Here is a 4703-nt window from a genome sequence, read left to right as displayed (position 1 = left end):
CCCATTCAGTTCAGTGTTACACAAAATAAATTTTAGTGTTCTTTTTCTTAGAATCCTTTTCATTCTGCTTGAACTCTGATTGGCAGAGTTGAGAGCTTTTGGCCTTCCTGTTGCTAGAAGTCATTGAGATGCTGGCTACCATATTTTTCCCTTTGCTTCTGAATGCTTCGTTAGAGTGGTATTGAGAAGAAAGATTCTAGCTAGGCAAACCAAAGGTGTGCGTGTATCCCTGAGAATGCAGTTTGGCTTCTTGGAGCTGTTTCTTCCAAACACTACCTCAGTGCCAGTAGTTTATGAGATCTGGAGGCGACGAGTACGGAATGTTGTTCTGAGCACCCTGAAGATGTTGTAAATTTGAAGTTTGTCATGTGACTGGCCAGGAAATTTAGATGAGGAATCCCTGATTTAAATATTGAAGGGCTAGAGAGGTGGCTCAGAAAGGACCTGGTCTGGTTCTGGTTCCCAGCGTCCACATGGTAGTTCACAGCCATCTAAAACTCCACTTCCAAGGGATCTGAGTCTCTCTTGACACCATGGGTGCCAGAAACACAAGCAGTGCATACATAATTCAGCCAAAACATTTGTGTATAAAATTTTAAAAGTTTTAAGATTTTACTCTCTAGGGTAGTCTTCTGACCTCCACAGGCACCAGGAATGCACATGGTACACATACATGTATGTAGGTAAAACACTCATACACATTAAAATCTTTAAAAATAATTGTAATATAAGCCAGGAAGTGGTGGTATCCCTGTACTTGGGAGGCAGAGGCAGGCAGATCTTGAGTTCAAGGCCAGCCTTGTCTACAGAGTGAGTTCCAGAACAGGCAGGGCTACACAGAGAAACCTTGTCTCAACAAAACAAAACAGAAAAGTAGTATATGGGCCAGGTGGTGGTGGTGCACGCCCAGCACAGAGAAACCCTGTCTCGAAAAACCAAAAAAAAAAAGTAATATATGTGTGTGTGTGTCTATTTCCTTTGACAATAGGTACTAAAGTAGTAGTTGGTTAATATTAGCTGGTTGGGTTATTTTAGTGTCACTGAGGGTTTCTACATAATAGAGCTATTAAATGCTTGGTTGGTGATTATAAAGTCCTATACACTACATTCTGCTAAAGTAAGGAAGCTGTTCTAGCTGCCTTGTGTTGTAGTAGCTCTCTAGAACATTAAAGGCTAAACTCCAACATGCCCTTTTACTGTTTACATACATGATTTGTATGGAGCTTACAGGGACTTTTGGCAATGATAATTCATACTAAGAACACACCTTTCCTTGTCTAGGGGTGCAGCAATTACCCAAAGAGTGAGTTTATTCAGTTTTGTGCTTGGTCCCTCAATTGTTACCCACTGCTCCAGGTGAGAAAGAATTTGGGGCTGTACCCGTAACTGCTGGGCCATTGTGGTTGCCAGCAATAAAGCCAAGTCAGTCCGTTTTCTGATTCAAAAAGATCAGCGGCTTTCTTTCCTATAGAAATGGAGAATGTATCCGAGCCAAGCAAATGGATTTAGTGGGAGATAGACATGGTACTAGATGTTTGCCTTACACAAGTAATTACACTGCTTCTAAAGCAGGTTGAGAGTGCAGCATGCCAGCACTGCTACATACCAAGAATCCATTCTCTGGAATACCTGCTTCTGTACCATATTTATTATCTTCTCAGAGGCTATATATTAAAGATGTATATCTAAAAAAAAAAACTGCAAAGAGGCTGAGAAGGCAGAGGCAGGCAGGAGGATCTCTAGGACTTTGAGGCCAACCTGGTCTACAGAGCCAGGGCCAGGACAGCCAAAAAAAAAAAAAAAAAAAAAAAATGAAAACTGCAAAGAGCCAAGCAGTGGTGACACATGGCTAATGTCAGCACTCGGGTTATGAGTTCCAGGCCAGCCTGGGCTACAGAGTGAATTCCAGGACAGCCAAGGCTCCACAGGAAAACCCTGTGTGTGGAGTGGTGGGGGAGCTTCAGAGAAAACTGTAACATTCCTATAGTGAGGCCTTTGTTACCACTGTTTGTGCTGGCTTTCCAGGGAAGCAGATACCATCTCATTAAAAACTTAGGTGTGGGGCTGGAGAGATGGCTCAGCAATTAAGAGAACTGACTCCTTCCAGAGGTTCTGAGTTCAATAGCACCCACATGTGGCTTACAACCCCGGGTAATGAGATCTGGTGTGCGTCTTCTGACCTGCAGGGACACATGCAGGTCTACTATTGTGTACATAATAAATAAATCTTTTAAAAATAACGTAGGTAGCCGGGCGGTGGTGGCGCACGCCTTTAATCCCAGCACTCGGGAGGCAGAGCCAGGCGGATCTCTGTGAGTTTGAGGCCAGCCTGGGCTACCAAGTGAGTTCCAGGAAAGGCGCAAAACTACACAGAGAAACCCTGCCTCGAAAAACCGGAAAAAAAAAAAAAAATAACGTAGGTGTGTGAAGACCTGTGTATGGAGGCCTTAGGACAACTGGTAGAGTTGGTTCGTCCCCCACCTTCACATGGGGTCATGGATTGCACTGGAGTCACCAGACTTGTCCTGTAGACGCCTGTACCCACTGAGCTGTTCCACTGGCTCCAAAATTTTCTATACATAATGAAACTTCAACCCCAGAAAATAGCAGCAACATGGCCAGAGTCACACAGCTGTTAGGTAGCTCAGGTGAGATTTTTAGGCAGTATGATTTCAGAGTGATCATTCTCAAGTACACACTACATAAAGCTATTTTGGAGAACCCATCATCATTCCTTTGGAATGGAGACTTCCTCTGCCAGGATATTATTCCAGATACTTGCTGAAGCATGTGTGCCTCTACACTTGCTGGGCTGAATCACAGGGCTTCTTTTTTTTTTTTTTTTTTTGGTTTTTGGTTTTTTGAGCCAGGGTTTCTCTGTGTAGCTTTGCGCCTTTCCTGGAACTCACTTGGTAGCCCAGGATGGCCTGGAACTCACAGAGATCCGCCTGCCTCTGCCTCCCAAGTGCTGGGATTAAAGGTGTGTGCCACCACCACCGCCACCGCCACCGCCACCGCCACCGCCACCGCCACCGCCGGTCTTCATCTTTTTATCATCCCTGCCTTCAAGAAACTCATCTGACTGGAGAGGTTAAGGCCTATATAGTTATGGTATTCTGCTGCTACACAGAGTACTAGGGAACCTGGAGCTGCTGAGAGGCCTCAGGAGTGCCAGAGGGAGGGGGAACCGAACTTAAAGGATGACTAAGTATTTGCCATGTTAAGACAGAAATACCTTGTTAGGGCAGATTTTAAGTTCTGCCATTTCCAAAGCATTACTGGTGTACATGAAGCCATTGATCCTTTGCACCACATAAATTGTGATGGTGATAATGAATACTAGCTGTAAATACAAGAGTATGTTAAGACTGATTTTGAAAAGTTGAAATTTGAGAAAGTGTTTAAGGTCTTAGGACTGAGTTTTTAGAGCCACACCTGTGTTTGACAATTGTGCTAGCAAGGAAGGGGAAAGGAGAAGCCGAAAAATGCTACCACGTTTTTGCTGGAGAGTAAAAGGGATGGATCCTCTCCCCACATCTTGCGTTCCTCTTGCCTGAAGTCATTTTGGTTCGTGTATTACAGGAAGGAGAACCATTTCTCTCTCACCAGATATTTGTGCTGTGTAAGGATGGGATGTTTGCATTTGGCCATGTTTATGGTCTCCTAGTGTTCTGTGCTTTTTACTACTTGTGAGTGGGAAGCCAAACTTATTCTCATGTATCCCAGGCTAACCTTGACCTTCTGCTTCTCCTACTTCAACCTCTCAGGTGGTAGGTGTTTGGTGCTGGTTCTTGAACTCAGGGCCTCATTAATGCTAGGCAGGTACTCTACGACCTGAGCTACATCCTCATCTGTCTAAAAATACAACTCTTTAAGGACTGGAGGTTGGGATGGCCATCTTTATTTTTTTTGAGCTGGGGTTTTACTATTTAACATTGAACTAGAACTCACTAAGTAGACTAGGCTGGCCTCATTCATAGAGATTTGCCTGCCTTTGTCTCCCAAGTGCTTACAGGTGTGTGCTACTATATCTGGCACTGGAATTCTTGAGTCTCATCTAATAGAAACTCTCTAGGGACTATTAATCAAAGCTTTGTTCAACTAACTCCTGAGTAGAAGAGTTTTCTGCCTCATTAATTATTGTTGTTATTATTATTTTGGTTTTTTGAGACAGGGTCTCACTGTGTAGCCCTGACTGTCCTGAAACTCATTATGTAGACCAGGCTAGCCTCACAGATCCACCTGCCCATGCCTCCGCTGTGGTGAGATCAAAGTCATGTGCCACTAGGCCTGGCCTCCGCCTCCATTTTAAGTTCTCCATTCTGAGTATTGCTACGAGTATGATGCCAACGTCCCATTTAGTCCTCACAATTGACCATGCGAGGCTAGGATTACTGCTGGTGTATAGCAAGCCACACTGTATGCTAATGAGCATTCTTCGAGTGTATGGTGGGTTACAGGATAGCAGCATTGAAGAGCTCAAATCCAAACCCAAGCCTTAGGCTCCTACGGAACTGTTGCCTGCTGAACTCTTGTAATTTGAGTAGCCACAAGATCAATCAGTTCACTGAAAGGTGCTCCCAGCCTTGGGGTTTAGAATTCACACTTCTGACTTTGCTTCTGGAATCCTGAAGTTAAAAGATTGGAATTCTTACCAATTTGCAGCCTCTGTAGACTCACAAGTACTCTTGCATGCCAGATTA

Source organism: Peromyscus eremicus, chromosome 2 (assembly GCF_949786415.1).
Source record: "Peromyscus eremicus chromosome 2, PerEre_H2_v1, whole genome shotgun sequence".
Lineage (NCBI taxonomy): Eukaryota > Metazoa > Chordata > Mammalia > Rodentia > Cricetidae > Peromyscus > Peromyscus eremicus.
The sequence above is the reverse complement of the archived record's forward strand: the minus strand, read 5'-3'. Positions refer to the sequence as shown.